Raw genomic sequence first — 18997 nt, forward strand, 5'->3', positions numbered from 1 at the left:
CCTTGGCTCTGCCAGGTAGCATGTGGCCTTGGACAAGTTGTTTAAGCTTTGTGTGCTTTGGTTTCAACATCTATAAAACGAGAATGGTAGTGTACCTCCCTCATAGGATTACTGTGAATTCATATATGTTCATATATGTAAAGTGAGTCCATACCAAGTTCACATATGTAAAGCACCTTGGAAAAATACCTGGCACTTAGTTATTGTTAAATAAGTATCCACAGATTCAAGTTTGGAAAGGAAGAGAAAAACATGAAAATAAGTGTCTTTTTTGTCATTACATATATTATCTTTTTAAACAGGGTGTGTTTTCAGTATTTTTTTTTCAAAGTTTATTTATTTTGAGAGAGTGGGTGAGGGGCAGAGAGAGAGAATCCCAAGCAGACTCCGTGCTGTCAGCGCAAAGCCGGATGTGGGGTTTGAACTCATGAACCATGAGGTCACAACCTGAGCTGAAGTTGGATGCCTAACCGACAGAGCCACCCAGGTGCTGTTGTCATTATATATTTTAATAATAAACAGATCTCAGAACACAAAAATTGGAGGTTGTAGTACCATTTTTTTTTTAATTCATTAATTTTTAAAAATTTTATTTTAGAAAGAGTGGGAACAAGGGAGAGGGGCAGAGGGAGAGAGAGAGAGCATTCTAAGCGGGCTCCACACAAACAGAGCTTGATCCCACGACGTTGGGATCATGACCTGAGCTGAAATCAAGAGCCAGATGCTCAACCGACTGAGCCACCCAGGCGCTCCTATCATTGGTTTTTTTAAAAATTACCTTTATCATTTTAATATTTATTGAAAATAAAATGCTATATTAAGTAGTAAAAAATTTAGAAAAAATGTTTCATCTCATGATAAATTATATCCCACAAATGTAATCAGAAAATGAATTATGCAAATTGTGACACTCTAGGTGTCTTATATGTTGAATTGCAATTAGAAGATACGAAAGCATTAAGATGTGCCATCATTGATATTATTTTCTTTGCCTGTAGATGGCACTATAATTTTAGATATCTTCTTTATTTATTTTATTTATTTATTTAATACTTTGGCCATATGTAAAGAAAGAATCACTGAACTTATTTCAAGTCACGATAAAATGTATTCAGATACTGTTCATGTAGAAAATTATTTTATATGCCTGTAATATTTGACATGTGAATTTTTTTTTCCATTTAAGGCCTCGAATGTACTTTGGACCATATGCTGACCAGTCACCTAGGTTTTTGCAGTTCTCCTGAGCATTTCAGGCCTTCAGAAGAATAATCTTTGAATTAGTTTTAATTTTCTAGGTTGCTCTTGAAACTGAGCAATAGTGCATCAGGATTACTGAGGTGAAACAAATTGAGGTTTTTGTGGCTTACCCTGAACTGCAAGTCGTATGCAGCTTTTGATTCAAGTAACCTTTATTGAGGGTTTGTTGTGCCAGCACATTCGCTTTTCTCATTTTAATCCATAGACCCAACCTACAGGTAGGTGGTATTTTCCCTGATTTTAAAGATGGGAATAGGGGCGCCTGAGTGGTTCAGTCGGTTAAGCATCCAACTTTGGCTCAGGTCATGATCTCATGGTTCATGAGTTCGAGCCCCACATCAGGCTCTGCACTGACAGTGTCGAGCCTGCTTGGGATTCTCGCTCTCCTTCTCTCTGCCCCTCCCCTGCTGTCTGTCTCAAAAAATAGAATAAACTAAAACAAACAATTAAAAAAAGAAGATGGGAATATATCTGAGTGGTTTACTGACCTAGTTAAGGTCAAACAAGATAGTGTGTGGTTAAACTTGATTATGCTTCATGGATCAGTACTGTTTTTATCTACCTAATATTTGCCTTCTGAAAACACGTTTTTTTGGTAATGACTTTCATTTCCACCGATTCAGTATTACTTGCTCCTGATTAATAGACGTACTGGAGCATGTCTTGAGAGAAACAAGATTTCTTTTGAGATTCTGAGACTAAAATAAAAGTAAAGCAGATCCTTCAGGAAGTTCCCAAATCACTTTGGGTTATTTTCCAGAATACTTTGGGACTCGTATCACAATGATAGACAAAATTATCATAGGTCATATAGGAGGTTATTTTAGATGGTACCTGGCACAATAGTAGTATTGTTGAAAAAGCATGGTGAGAGAGTTGCTGCTTTTTTTAGAAAATCTTCTGAAACACTAACGACAGTGTCTAGCATCTAGTAAATTCTCAGTGCCAGCTAGTGTTATGATAGTTAATGTTACATTACCGTGCCGATGAAAGTTTTACGGTAGATTGGTTAATGACTTCCCCCTTGAGATCTGATCTGACTCTGTCTTTGCATAAAGTAAGTATAATTCAGCACACTTTTAGATTTACTTATTTTTTTGTAAGCGAAAAACACTTTCTAAATCTGGGAATTCAGCAATTCATTCAAATTAAGATATTTAAGAATTATCTAGGTCAGTGTTTTCAATATTTCCCACCTGGGAACTACCTTAAAAAGAAAGTGAAGCCCCAGGTTAACGGTACAGAGTTTTAACATAACATAGGGATAGGAGAAGAGGCTGCAGGAAGATGCTGGAGTAAGGAAAATAGGACTTTTCATTTTTTTCTCTATTTACCTCTGAAGTGTTTGGGTTTTTAAATAAGAATGTATTTGTATATTAATTTTACAGTTAAAAACCTTGACGAATACGTACAGTTTAGAGAAGGTAAGGTAAGAGAATTGATGGACTATAGTTGCATTATTTTCAGAATGGTTCTTCTGGTGGCTTATGCCAAAATACTGCCAGAGAGAAATATGCATTATATGTTTTAATGGCACTAATGACAGTTAATATAAATAGTTTAAAGTTTAGTGCCTGTGATATGGATTTTGCTTTCAGATTCAGAAAGGTTCTTAGAGATAGCTTGATGTCTTATGGTATTTAGTCTATTTTTCCTAAGCCCTTCTGCTTTACCTATTTTTGATAGGCTACCAAGCAATGCCAAATGCCTGACATAATAACCAACAGATATTTGAGTGTCCCTAAGTTAAAGGCACTCTGTAAAATACTATGGGGAAAGACAAAATAAGTCAGATAATATCTGTGCCTTTGAGGGATTAACAGTGTTATATCCTTTAAGATATTTGATTTGAAATGTCATCTGCAAAAAGAATATGTGGACTAAATGGCAAGGAAAAAAACAAGCAGTGTCTTTCCATTTCACGTATGGCTCACTATACGGCCAATAATATGTTACTTGACCTCTCAGCACCTCATTCTGAATCCTTACATGATACTTACATTAGCATTTCTAAGCATTTTGAGATCTCTTCTTAAAATATGCTTTGAACTATTCAGTCTAAATGCTGCTTTCTGGAAAGCTACTACTTTAAAGAATGGGAAATGGTGTTAATGGAGTTAATCTTGTGTAATTTCAGTGTGGGTTGTCAGGAATATCTTTAAGTAAAGAAAATGACTCTAATCTTCTTAAGCAATTCATTTTCTCAGGCGCTGTGAGGCGGGAGCTAATTTACTCGGCCTGTGTACATAGACCCTGTCTGATTAAAGAAAATTTTACTCATGGAAAGAAGTCAGGACATCCATGAAATTATTTAAATTTAGATATACTGGAAAATATTATAAAATAGAAGATATATTAAAATGTCTTTTTCATTATCAGTTTCCTTAAAACCCAACTCAGTCACCAATATAGAAATGAAATCCCTGTTACAAGAAAGAAATTTAATTACGGAGTCAAAACAAGAGCTATTTAGTTGTTTTTAAAGAGAAGAGATCAAAGAACTGGTCACTCCTTTACTGAGCACGTTCAAGCAGCAGGATGGGAGTGGGGAGTGGAGAGGGTTAGGGGTTCAATTCTTTATGCTTTTATTCCAAGTCACCCTTTTCTGATGAGTCTTAGTGACATTCTCTTAGACTAGTTAGGTCAAGATTCTGAACTTTTCATTACAATAGTGTTTTAATCTTAGCTGATTATTGTTTCCACCCCCACCCCTAGTCATAAAGGACTACTGTTCTTTTTAAAAAAAAAAGAAGATGAAGGCTATTTCTATAAAAAACAAACAACCTTTATACGTTTTTTAGGGTTTAGTAAATGGATTTCTTTTGCACCTGATTTTCAAAAGAAAATTCATTTACGTTGCATTTTTTCAATAAATATTTTAAGGTAAATCTAATAAATTTTTTATGATATGTGAATAATAACAATGCACTTTACCTATTTAGAAGTGATTTTAGAAAAATTGAGAAGCAGTTATTCTGAATTCAAAGAGCATTCTCCCAAGGCATTGAAAGAGAAATTTTAATATCATAGTGAAGCATTTGATATTGTGTTTTTCTTATACGTCTTGTCTCTAGTTTTGATTATTGTGCTATTTTTCTAGCTGGCTGCCTCTCTTCTTCATTCTAACCAGTCCATCCTGTACCCTTGTAAATGTAGAAATCTGATCCTGTCATTGTGGCCATTTAGCATTTCAGTGGCTTCCCAGTATCTATGTTATAAAAGTCCAAATCCCTAAACATAGCATATATATACCCGCACAGTATGGCTTTAAATTGTCTTTCAAGTCTCGTCTTCCACCTGTTCCATAAAACATCTTTTTTGTTTGTTTGTTTTTGAGTTTATTTATTTATTTTTGAGAGAGAGAGAGAGAGAGAGAGAGAGAGAGAGGCAGCACAAGCAGGGAAGGGCAGAGAGAGAGAGAGGGAGACACAGAATCCGAAGCAGGCTCCATGTTGTCATTGCAGAGCCAGATGCTGGGCTCAAACCCACAAAGTGTGAGATCATGACCTGAGCCAAAATCAAGAGTCGGAGGCTTAACCAACTGAGCCACCCAGACGCTCCAACATACTTTTTGTTTTCGCTGTTTGCTCTTTACCAAATAGTAATATTTTCTATGTTATGCATCTCAGCCTCCCATTTCTGTTGACAGTGTCTCTTCTTGCTTAGTTTAAATATCTTGTCTATTAAATCTGTGTTGTCATAACACTTGTATATGTCTGTACTATCTCATTACTCATACTAATTTGATTAAATATCTGACTCCTCTATCTATTAATTATTCAAAGGCATTCATCTCTGTACCTCAGGGACCCATCGGTGTTATAACATAATAGGTTAAAAATCCTGAATGAATATCACAAATATACTTTAGTAAATTTATTTGGCAAATATATGTATTGTGATATATATAATTTCAGGAAAGTTCTAAAATAGTTTTTTTACCCTCACAGAAAATTTAGTAGAATTAGGTCTCATTAGATTGCTTTTCCACTTTTATAGAATTGCCAAAATCATTTTAATAATTTCATCTTTGTCATTACTACGTAGAAAATGTCTACCTTTTATTTAAATATTAAATGCATTGTAGAATTTCATTTACTGCTCAGAAAAAGCTCTCAAGGGTATAACTATTCTTCATTTCACAAATGAAGTGTCTAGAGCTTGAAGAGGTTGGGTAGTTTACTCTAAGTGGCAAAGAGAGTTTAACTTAGCTCTTTAGTTTCAAGGCCCATGGTGATGCAACATGTCTCCGTTCTCCACTGTGCTTAACTAGTGGACAGTTAATTCGTGCCTATCTCTTATTGACTTGTATATTTCTAAAACTTTATGATATTGAGGCAAATTGGGAGAAGACTCACTTTAAGTGACATAATGATAATAGCTGTTAATCACTGAGCACTATGTGCTAAGCATTTTACAACTTACTAGAACATACCTGTAGAATAAGTACTGTTGTTATCTTTGTTTTGTGGATGAGGACTTGGAGATTGAGTGCAATTAAGAAACTTGAGAAAGATAAAACATGGAGCCAGAGCTGAAAACTGGAACCTTTTTCTAATAGAATCCAGAGACCCTTAAACCATCAACTTGGTTTGAAATTAAATGACAGTGACTCCAGTCAGGTCATAGAAGCCAACACAGGTGTTCTTTTGAAGTCACCTTATCCTAGGTTTTGAGTAAATGTTCAAATACATGAACATCACAGAAAAAAGCAAGGCATCATAATTGAGAGCCTGCAGAAACAAAAGATAATATAAATAGACCTGCAAGACTTCATAATTCTAGATACAGATGTCATGTTTACTCTTTTTAAAAGAGTAAGAGACAAGCTTAAAAATGTACAGAAAACAAGAAGCTAAAACAATTTAGCATAGGGGCGCCTGACTGTTTCAGTCTGTAGAGCATGTGGCTCTTGATCTCAGGGTTGTGAGTTCGAGCCCCACATTGGGTGTGGAAATTAATTAAAAAGAAATACTTTAAATAAAAACAAACAAAACAAGCATATTTGAAAAAGGACCAATAGACTTTCTAGAAGTGAAAACTTTAATAATCAAAACTTAAAACTCGTTACATGAGTTTAATAACATCACACAAAATTGAAAAGCAAACTAGTAAACTAAAAAATAGTTCAGAAGAAATCCAGAATGGAGCAAATGTGAGATTAAAAAAATACAGAGGTGAGACATGGAGGACAGAGGAGATTTCAGATCATTTAATTGGAATCTGAAGGAAAGGAGAAGGAATAAGGTAGAGGCAACATTTTAATAGATAACAGCTGGGAATTTTCTGAAACTAGTAAGACACTAAAATAAGGATTTAAGAAGTCCAGTGAATCCCAAGCAGTGTAAGTAAAAAGAAGCCCACATTGAGATACATCATAGTGAATATGCAGACCATCAATAATAAAAAGAAGAATCTTACAAGCATCCAGGGAAAGATTATTCTCAAGAAATGACTGGAGTGATAGCTAAGTCTCCAGAGAATTGATGGAATATATTAAAATAACTGAGAAAGTTTGCAAGTAAGTACTGACTCACTCAAGGAAATTCTAAAACAAAGAAACCCACAAAGAAACAATAACAAAAAAATGCTTCAGGCAGAGGGTAAATGATCCCAAATAAAAAAACCTAAAGTGGGGAAAATGAATGATGAACAGGAAAAGTGGCAAATATGTAAATATATATGTAAATATATATGTAAATCTATAAACATTGACTTCGTAAATTGATAATATCTGTAATATCTGCTGGGTTACAAAAGAATGATAAATTAAAACATAGAGCCTGGGAGGGAACTTAAAGGAGTTAATGATCTAAGGTTGTGTTATCTGTAAAAAAGGGTAAATATTTTGATTAACTTCGGTCTTCTGTAAGTTAGAATTGTGTGGTATAATATCTATAATAATCACTAAAATAATAAAACCAAGTGTAACATCCAAACTAAGTAAGCAAGATGATTGCTCTAGAGTGTGCCCCACAAATTAGAGCTTTGTGGTTAGTTTGATATACTTGATAAGAGAAATTTGATGAAAATACAAGAATCATTTACATTATCATGAAAAATTTTCAACATTGATTTTTTTAAAGAATAGGAAGAGTTGTTAGCTTCTTCAAACATAATTTCAAGTGCTGTAAACTTTGTATGATTGTAAAAAAGAGATTCAAAATGTACTATTTTCTAGACATTGTCACAAACACTTTACTTATTAATTTTTAATCATAAACTTTGAAGTGTGTGTAGCCATTTCACACACAGAATCCACTACTGAAAAGCTCTGGTCAAAGAAGCAACTCAAATCTCTTACTAACGTTTTGAAAATACTTTGTTTTGAAACTTTATGTTAACTCAATATTTAGTATCTTCTCCTACTGTAGTTATAGTTAGTATAGTTATAGTATCTTCTACTGTAGCTGTAGTTATTTCATTTTCAGATCATATTTATATAAAAAAGGTAATAACATGTTTTTCACTAATTCCCACTCCTAAATTCTCCTCAGTCTACTGAGGAGATGGTACAGATGTCATTTTCTACATATGAGGGAAAAAGTTTGGAGAAAACTACAGTATGTAGAGCCAGATGGAGTTCGGGAAGAGGGAGAAGGGAAAATTCCTCATTATCTTTAATTATCCTGCATTGTAAGGCTATATTAAAAAAAGAAAAAATATTAGAAAATATTTATGTGTATAAATATGAATACCCTTATTTTTTTCCTTCTCCTTTTCCTTCACTTTTCTCTCTTTTTGGATCATGCCCCTGTGCTCTCACTCTGCATTTGACAACTGACTTGATCAGTTCCATAGCCACAAAAAGTCATAAGTCGTTGGTTTCATAAGATACTTCTGTGACCTTTGTACTGATGGTTGCTTAGTGTTCCCAGAAGGAAACTCACTAGGAGCCAGCCTTCAACTTCAATGCCTACTCTAATTTCACAGTGAAATATATCTTTGTACTTCTAACCCTGTCCCAGGTCATCCAACTCTACTAGGTATTCTTCTTCATGTCTTAATGCTCTAAGAAAAGCTGGAGGCTCTCCTACGTTTTTCTCTGCCTATTTCTGAAGTGTTAGAATGCTTATTTTATCATGCATTCACTTTCTAGGTGAGAAATCAAATAAAATATTTTGATAATCAGGTGAATTGCTCTAGTAATTGCAGCTGAATAAAATCTCCCTTAGTAGGAGTTGTTGACAAATACTCTACATGTATTTAATAAGACGAATTCGAGAACTTAATATTTTAAGTCCTTGGTTATTGATTTTACAGTTGTGTTTAATGTCATCCAAGAGAGTAGACAAAACAATAAGTCTTATGAGATATGAGTTAAACTTAGGTCTCTGGTCACTTATAATATGAATGTGGTTGTACAAGTGAGCTTTTCCTCCTGAAGATCATATAAAAGCAATAGGGAAATCAACATTTTTAAAGCTTGCAAACGATATAATAAACAAACTTAAAGTACATGTAAGAGCTACCAAGGGCCCCTGAGACCTGAAAAAAAGTTGCATGGTAAGAAGTGAAAAAAAGTGGCAAATGGGTTCAATAACAGTAGACCTCAAAAGCACACACATTTAAACAATAAAAATTTTTTCTGAAGAAGAGGGGCCTGCCCTAAAGACAAAAAGTTCTATCTCTTGTTAGGAAGGGTATGAGAAATTGAGTAAGCAAGGCTGGTGACAAAACCCTGCTGAACTTGGTTTGGGGCTAAACAAAGCATTGCAAACAGTGATGTGTTGCATTTGTGAAAAGCAGAAGAGAGAATCTGAGTTATAAATCATGAAAGATTACTCGGTTTCTGTGTTCTAACCTAGTATCTCTATCAAATAACTGGGCCAGGAAAATTCAACTCCTTCAATAATGAGTAATGAAGGACACTGGGCACAACCTCAACAAAAGGTACTCTAAGATAAACATGTGGAAGAGAGGTACAAAATTTATCAGCAGATCACACAAAGGTGGCCATAAGGAGGATAAAAGTTGTGGCACACACTTTTCTGTGGTAAAGCAATTGTTTCTACGAAGGAAGCTACCAAAAAAGAAATGGAAGAAGAAAGAAAAAAACATAGGAAGTACTAAACAAAAGGAGGAGGAGAGGAAATCTGAGATAGCAGATTTCAAGAAAGATGCAGAAGACAAAAACAAACCATCAAAGTAGTGAAGATGAAATTGAAACAAGTACCAAAAAAAGTAGATGATGAGAAAAATACAGTAAGGGACAGAAGATATAAGGAGAATAAAATTGAACTCTTCCAAATATTTGAAAATTTAAGCACACATGCCTGCATGCAAGGAAAATCATAAAACACAATGGTTAAGATGTAAAAGGATAACAAAGACTTTCAAATTTGTGGTCACAAGAACATCTAAGACAGAATTTAAGAATATACTTTTCTATGGAATTGCAAAAGAATCTTGGATTCCTGGAAGGCTTGATGGACTGAGTACTAGGATGAATGAATTCTTCCTAGCTAAGCAGAAAGCCATGAGTTTCCATATCTGAGTGTGGATAAACTCAACCTAACTGAAGCTGTGGGCCAGCCTCAGATCAACTCAAAACCTAGGAAGAATCCAAATAAACAGCCTTTCTTTCCAACAGTCAAATGAAGAAAGAACTTGCACTGTTTGAGAAATAGAACAACACTGGTCCTTCATATGTAATGTTGGGAATGGAGTTTTTAAAAGTAAGACTTTCAGTGAAGCAAGAATGTGTGATCCATACTGAAGAGACAACTTACTGGTGAAATATTAAACAGTTTCTCCTAAGATCAGAAGAAAGGAAATGATATCTGTACTCACCACTTTTGTTACATACTAGAGGTCCTAGCCAGGTCCAGCAGTAAAGTAAAGAAAAGAAATTGAATGCATTAAGTTTGCATTATTTCTTTTGGAAGACAATATAATAGTGTACATAGAAAATACCAAGTTATCTACCAAGAGAACAATACAAACAGCTACAACTAATAAATAGTTTTATCCAGTTCACAGACTATAAGGTCAATGTACAAAAGTCAAATTTGTTTCTATGTAATAGTAATGAATAATTGGACAATGAAAAATTTTAAACAATACTATTTACAACTATAAAAACATGAAATATTTACAAATATACTTAATAGAGCTTACATACCTTCTATGCCATTAACAATGAAACATTTTTGGGATTAAAAAAAAAGAAAGAGAACCTAAGAAGATGGAGAGAGGAATGATATTCATTGACTGGAAATCTCAATAGTGTTAAGATGTCAGCTTACCCCAAATTGGTATGTAAATTAAATTAATTGCCAATCAAAACACAACCAGCTGTTTGTGTGAAAAATGATACAAATGCTTTGGAAAACTGACAGTTCTCATAAATTTAAACATACTCTGTATTGTATGACTCACCAATCCCACTCCTAAGTATATATCAAAGATTGATGAAAACATGTCCACAAAAAATTACAAAATGTTATACAAAAATCTTCACAGTAACTTTATTTATAATAATAACTGGAAACAACCCAAATGTCTATAAAAGTGGATAAAGAAATGGTATATTCATGCAACAGAATAAAAATTTTAAAATACACGAAATTTATAAATATCAAAAACATTGTTTTGCATGAGAGAAGCCAGAAACAAAAGAGAATGTGCTGTGATTCCATTCATATGAAGTTCAAAGCAGGCAAAATAAACTATAGTAATAAACATCAGGACAGTGGTTGCCTCTGAGTATGTTGGCAGGGGGAGTGAGCAGCAGGGTTCAGAATCAGAGGGGGTTGGATCCAAGGGCTTGAAGGATCTTTTCCATGTGAAGGAAATATTCTGTATCTTGTTTGGAATGGGGTAAATGGATTTGTAAATTTGTTAAAACTTGTCAAACTGTGTGCACTTAAGATAGGTACATTTCACTGTATGTAGATTATACTTGAATAAAATTATAAAATCTGTGTGGCAGTCATGGAGCTCTTTGACTCAGATATTCATTCAAGAGTGCAGCAGGTATGCAGTTAACCTATAGCCTCAAGTTGTAACACCTTTAGGATGTGCTGCAGCATTGGAGCTAAGGACATGTTCTCTTTTGCACCTCTAGCCAAATGACTTAGCATGGCCTGAGTATTAGATGCTGGCCATTTCTGCTCAATGAGATACTTTCTTAATGGGAAGTTTGTTTAGAGCTTCCCCTTAGAAGTAGCCACAATGTTTCAGAGGTGCACTATAGTCTGAGGCTCTTCTATCCATCTGTCCTTGCTTTCCCCTCTCTTTCTCACATTTTAGACTTGTGGCATGGTCTGAATGTTTTTTCTGACCTACTTCTGCTTCCTCTTGCCTTTTTCTTTCACAGTCATTAGGCTTAGTAAATCTCTTCCATGTCTAACTCCATCTTGGCTTTTGACACAAACTGTCAATTAAAAAAGTCTGTGATAGAAAGGAGACTAAATATATGTCATATCAATACGTTTATATGGGTGTAATTCCAGAATTTTTTTTTTTTTCAGAAAGTAAATTGCATTTATGCCTTTATGCTGGATGCAACAGGCTTACCTAAAACACACATTTAATGGTTGGATATAGAGTTGTGTACAAAGGCACAACTGTAAACAAAAGGCTCTCTGTAAACAGAAAGCAGAAGTTATGATCAGATTAGGAGGAATTCAAGCCAAAACACATTAAGGAAAGGCAATTTTGTATTCTTAATACCAAAACCAGACAAGGATGCCACGAGAAAAGAACATTATAGGCCAATATCCCTGATGAACATAGATGTAAAAATCCTCAACAAAATATTAGCAAAACAAATTCAACAATACATTAAAAGGATTATACCCCATGATCAAGTGGGATTCATTCTAGGGATGCAAGGATAGTTCAACATTCACAAATCAGCTAACGTGGTACACCGTTAATCAAATGAGGGATAAAAAGCCTATCATTTAAAAGATGCTGAAAGAGCATTTGACAAAATTCAATATCCATTTATGATGAAAACTCTCAACAGTGTGGGTATGGAGGTAGTGTGCCTCAAAATGTAAAGGCCATATATGAGAAAACCACAGTTAACTATGCTCAATGGTGAAAAGCTGAAAACTTCTCTAAGAAGGAACAAGACAAGGATGTTTACTCTCATCACTTTTATTCAAAATAGTACTGGAAGTCCTAGCCACAACAGACAACAAAAGAAATAAAAGCTATTTCAATTGGTGAGGAAGAAGTAAAACTTGCACTATTTACAGATGACATGATATTATACATAGAAAACCCTAAAGCCTCCATCAAAAAACTGTTAGAACTGATAAAATAGTAAAATTGCAGGATACAAAATATGCAAAAAACCTGTTTTGTTTCTATCTGCTAATAACAACTTATCACAAAGAGAAATAATCCCTTTTGCAACTACATTAAAAAGAATAAAATACCTAGGAATAAATTTCACCAAGGACAGGAAGGACCCATATATTGAGAACTACAAAATGTTAATGAAATAAATGGAAGAAGATTCAGATAAGTGGAAAGATGTATTATGCTCATGGATTAGAAGAATCAGCATTATGTCCATACTACCCAAAGCAATCTACAGATTCAATGCAATCAATATAAAAATTCTAATGTCTGTTATTTTTCAAAGAAACAGAATAAATAATCCTAAAATCTGTATGGAACCACAAAAAACTGAATAGCTAAAGTGATCTTGAGAAAGAACAAAGCTGAAAGCATCATACTCCCTGATTTCAAACTATATTACAAAGCTACAGTAATAAAGACAATAAGGTATTGTCATAAAAACAGACATACAGATTGATGGAACAGAATAGAGAGCCCAGAAATAAACCCATGCATATATGGTCAATTAATTTATGACAAAAATGGGGAAAAGAAAATCTCTTCCATACATGATGTTGGGAAAGCTTGACTGCCACATGCAAAAGAATGAAACTCAACCCTACCTTACAATATATCCTAAAGTTAACTGAAAGTGGATTAAAGACCTGAAACCATAAAACTAAAAGAAAACATAGGTGGTAAGCTCCTTGACAGTCTTACTGACTGTCAAAAGCAAAAGCAACAAAAGCAAAAATAAATCAGTGGAAGTACATCATACTCAAAGCTTCTGCACAGCAATGGAAACCATCAACAAAATGGAAAGGCAACCGACTAAATAGGAGAAAATATTTGCAAATAATGTATCTGATAACAGGCTAATGTATCTGATAACAGGCTAATATCTAAAATACATAAAGAGCTCATAAGCTCAATAGCAAAAAAATCCGATTTTAAAAATGAAGATGCGAATAGACATCTTTTTACCAAAAAAGACATACAGATTGCCAAGAGGTACATGAAAAGATGCTCAACATCATTCAGGGAAATGCAAATCAAAACTACAATGAATATTACTTTACATATGTTAGAAAGACTATCATGAAAAAGACAAGAAACAACAAGTGTTGGCTAGGATGTGGAGAAAAGGGAACCCTTGTGCACTCTATGAGAATGTTGAGTTTCCCAAAAAAATTAAAAATAGAACTACCATATGATTCAGCAATCTGATTTTTGGGTATTTATCTGAAGAAAACGAAAACACTAATTTGAAAAGATATATGCACCCTCATGTTTACTGCAGCATTATTTACAACAACCAAGAAATGGAAACAGCCTGTGTCCACCAATAGATGGATAGATAAAGACTTTGTGGTATATACATAAAATGAAATATTAGTCATAAAAAAATAATGAAATCTTGCCATTTGCAACAACATTGATGGGCCTCGAGGGCATTATGCTAAGTGAAGTAAGTTAGAGAGAAAGACAAAAACTATATGATCTCTTTTATATGTGGAATCAAAAAGAAAAAAAAATCAAGCTCATAGATACAGAAAACTGGTGGTTGCCAGAGGCAAAGGGTGGCAAGATAGTGAGAAATGGGTGAAGGGGTTAAAAGGTAAAAATTAAAAAGAAGTGAAGCAATGTTAGAGGGAGCTGAGGATTTTTTTTAAATTAATTAATTAATTAATTTTAGGGAACTGCGGATTTTAATTATTTCCTGAAGTGAGGCTACAGCAAGACTCATGTTGCCCATTGAGGAGGCTTTGATTTCATATACCGATGGCTCAGATGATAATTTCCCATATCCCCTCCTTGCCTTGGTTAGAGAATCTAGTTAAGTAAATTGATATTTGACAGTATTGAGGGTATACAAAAACAACCCAAGGATGGAATATTGTATATTAATCTATGACTGCAGGAAGGAGGCTTTTCAAAGTAAATCAGGAATTAAATTTCACAAAATGCTGTTTCACTGTGAAAGGAAATAGACAAATTCATCTGCAAGGACATGTCAGACACAGAAAAATTAAAAAGTAAATTAAAAATAAATTTTTAAAAAAGGAAATATTCATTTTGACAGCATGAAGAGACATTTCAAATATTGGTGACTTTAAAGGCAACCAACAAACTGAAGGATGAGGAGAAAGGAAATTTCCCCTGAAAACAAATAATTGTACATGTGAATCATTCTGTAGTTAATTTTTCTTATTAACTTGTTTTATTTTTTATGTTTTTAAATTTGCATCCAAAATAGTTAGCATATAGTGCAACAATGATTTCAGGAGTAGATTCCTTAGTGCCCCTTACCCATTTAGCCCATCCCTCCTCCCACAACCCCTCCAGTAACCCTCAGTTTGTTCTCTATATTTATGAGTCTCTTCTGTTTTGTCCCCTTCTCTGGTTTTATATTATTTTTGTTTCCCTTCCCTTCTGTTCATCTGTTTTGTCTCTTAAAGTCCTCATATGAGTGAAGTCATAGGATTTTTGTCTTTCTCTGACTAATTTTACTTAGCATAATACCCTCCAGTTCCATCCACGTAGTTGCAAATGGCAAGATTTCATTCTTTTTGATTGCTGAGTAATACCCCATTGTATATATATACCACACCTTCTTTATCCATTCATCCATCGCTGGACATTTGGGCTCTTTCCATACTTTGGTTATTGTTGATAGTGCTGCTGTAAACATTGGGGTGTCCCTTCAAAACAGCACACCTGTATCCCGTGGATAAATGCCTAGTAGTGCAAATGCTGGGTCATAGGGTAGTTCTATTTTTAGTTTTTTGAGGAACCTCTATACTGTTTTCCAGAATGGCTGCACCAGCTTGCATTCCTGTGTAGTTAATTTAATTTAATAAACTTGTGTGGATAAGCCAACAATATCAATTTATGTAATATATTTCTGGACTCAGCTGTCTCTTCAAAAAGTTATTTTCTTTAATAACCAAAATATATGTTCTGTCTGAGAAACTTTATAACATCTGGCTTAAACAGTTATGCATAATAATTTTGTAAGTATATCAAATGCATTCCTTTGCATTTATCTCAATTGTAGCTATATAAATTTATTTCTCTGATTATTAGACTAATATCTTTCCTGTCATACTTTGAGATCCATAAGGGCAGGGATATTATTGGTTGGTTGGTTGGTTTGCTTGTTTTTATCATTGTATCCTCAGCATCTGACACAATGTCTGGCACATAGTGGGCACTCAATAATTCTTATGAGTCAATAAATGAAGAATGGAACACAATAATATTGATGTAATTCTCTATTAAGGACTACAGCTAAATTTGTTCCTTCTAGATGGAAGTCTTCCTGGAGGCAGAAAGTTGCCGTGCTCATTTATTGCTGCATCCATTCAATCAGCAATTTATTGACATGGCAGACAACACTATTCTAAGCATGGAATACATGGTGATAAGAAGAATAGATATAGTTCCTGCCCTGGAGGAGCTCATAATCTGGTAGGTAACTGATTAAAGACTTATCAATTCTCTATTTCTAATATTTTATGTACAGCTATAATTATACATTTATGGTAGTGCTGTATCAGAGGGCTCTCATAAGCTCTTTTCTTATTTGATCCTCACATATTTGATCTTACATATTTATATACATATATACATACATAACATATATACATATTTGATTCTTACATATTTACATTTGTGTTTCCACTTTAAATTTCAATTTAGTATTTTCAAAGTTCCCACAAAATAAGTAGAAATGATTCAATGCAGTTCTTTACACTTAGTAAGACCAGGTTGTGATAAGGTCTAACAGTTTTTCAAATAGCATTAAAAATTCTTAAGATTAAAATTTTCCTTTCCTAACTTCTTTCAAAGACAATGAAAATAAGCATTTTTGAAACTGAGTATAATTTTATTAAACCTTAAATCTTATTTTATTAAACCTTATTTCAATAAGCATAAAAATCAGGGAGTAGTATTTTTAAAGTAGGTTATTTCCTAATCATGTTGTCTAAATATAAAATACTTTCTTTAAAAAATTACTGTTGTGTTTATTTTGGCTTATATTTTCTTTTATTGGTTTTTTTGTCTCTGGTGAGTATATCACATAGTCATTTATTTTAACCATTCCTCAAATAGTAAACAATAAGTTGTTTTGAGAGTTATATTCTCTAAGTTGGAATGGCATCATCATTTGCAGCCATTTTCTTCTCCTTCAATGAAATGTAAGGAGGGTTTAAAATTTCTATGACATTTTTTAGATCTTTCTCTAACATAAATGACTCAGTACTCTGAATATCTGTGCTTTATATTTTTAGCCTCATTATTTTGCTGTTTTCTTCTATTCTTATTGCTTATTCTGATGGTCCAATTCCAGTCATCCTCATCAACATGACTCAAGTCTTTTTCTCTTCTAGGAGGTGTTCTAGGAACATTCCAGCAAAACCTCCCTATCTGTAAAACTCATCTAATATGGGATCATGGGTTCCTTTATGATAATGTCTTTTTGTTGCTTATTCAACATTCCACATGTTTTCCCCTAAATGAGATTGCAAATTCCCTGAAATTGGGGACTAAGGCAGTATAGCCAAGTGTATCAGAATCATGGATTCTCTAGCTGGATTGCCTTGGGTGACTCCCTGCACTCTCACTATTTCCCTTGGGGCATAAGACAACTGTTCTAAGTAATTTCTTCTTCTAAAATACTCTAAAATAAATGTCTGCTCTTATTTTTTCAATAATAAGTATCATTTACATAGCAATTTACCACAATTTATTGAATTTAGTCCTGATAATATTATGTTAAATATGTGTTGTTATCCTCACTTTATAGATGAAGACCCTTTTGCTCAAAGAAGTCAAGAACTTGCATGAGATGATATTGTAAGAGGTAGAACCAAGGCTATTTATCTATATATAGCACAGTACTTTGCATACTGATGGTACTAAATTAGGTGATTGATGAGTTGTCTCATGCTTGAAATCTTTTCATACTGGGGCTTTCTGTGTAGACAGCTGTTAATTTCTTTGAGTTTCTCCCTGTTCATTTCCTGCAAACTTTCCCTCTTCCCACCTCAAGAATTTTAAGAATAGGAGAGGATTAATTATGTATCAGCTACCATTCGACTATGTCAAATTGAACCCTGAAATTAATTTGAAATTTCCTGCTTGACTTGTAAAGTCAGTCTCTGTTCGTTTTATACTTTAAAACTTCATATTCTCTTGATCACCTTTCTGTGACTGCACAGCTGAGTCACTCTTTCATGTTCCCTGCTCCACTGCTTACTTCCTTTCTTCCCCTCAAGCCATTACATCTGTCCTTCCTTACAAAATATGTTTCTTGTTGGTTGAATCTGTTTTTAATTCAAGTCTTCAATCATCCTTCATTGCCTGGAGTACTTACAGCTTTTCCAAAAGCCCATTTGTAATTTTACCCCTTTACTTTAGATTTCTTCTTCTCTTTCTTTTTTTTCTTTTAGAAATCTTGTTCTTTGATTTTCACATAGTATTATCTCTTTATCTACTGTTCATTCAAATTTTACTATTTTCCCATGCTGACTATAGCAGAACGAGTTGAAATTTATCTGCTGATAATCACACATATATCACTAGTTAAAGTTCACTTATTTAACTATATGTGGATTGAAAAACAACCCAACCTCTGCCTCTTTATCAATCTAAATAAAAAACTAGGATTCTATTTTGTCTTAAATATGATGGAATTTCAGGAGAAGGAAAACTTTGGGTAAGATAGAAATTTCTGTGACAACTAAGGTAGACAACATTCTATAACAATATAAACATACATATTTTGGTATAAACGTGTGGCTTAGTGTCCATAAAGACCTGACCCCCCCCGCCCCCCACACCTCTCTCTCTGTGTTTGTGTAGGGAGCTCAAGACACTGCCTATTTCTGTATCCCAATTACTTTTTTCTCATAGCAGCATTCACAGTGGCTGTTTTGATTCAAAAGGATTAAACTTCTTGCTTGAGTTTTCCCTCTCAGGGTTTGGTTATCAGACCTAGGGCCTAAAGGGCAAACCTCCACATTCTCACATTCGAAATCAAATGTCTAATTTCAGGTTCCCAATAACAGTATAAATTATACATTACCCCTGGGAAGATGCAAGACTATCAGTATTACTTAATTCTACCGAAGTTGTATCAGGGTCTGCACTAGTTTGTCCCTCTTCTTGATTTTAAGGGATCCCAATTTGGCACCTCTTATGGTCTTGTGTTGATAAAACTCCACCATGCTTATAAATCAGCTCAAGGGAGTCTAACATACCTGGAGTTTGAATGCCTGTATCAAGAATTGCCTTATTATTCTTTATTCTCTGAAGGTATCATTCAGTCAAGGGTTTCTGAAGTTTCATACCATACTCTTGCTATGAGACAAATTCTACCCCTGGGCTGAACATATAGGGGGCTCTAGCTCACAGACTCCTCAACTCAATAATA

At 34.0% G+C, this 18997-nt stretch overlaps 1 long non-coding RNA gene across 1 annotated transcript in view; it reads right to left on the minus strand.

Moving 5' to 3' along the window:
• The window catches only part of LOC128774897 (uncharacterized), a 37340-nt gene that overhangs the window by 10099 nt on the left and 8244 nt on the right, over positions 1 to 18997 (minus strand). The gene's annotated exons all lie outside the window — the stretch shown is intronic.

The sequence above is a fragment of the Panthera pardus genome, unplaced genomic scaffold (assembly GCF_024362965.1).
Source record: "Panthera pardus isolate Hobbes unplaced genomic scaffold, ASM2436296v1 HiC_scaffold_6, whole genome shotgun sequence".
Lineage (NCBI taxonomy): Eukaryota > Metazoa > Chordata > Mammalia > Carnivora > Felidae > Panthera > Panthera pardus.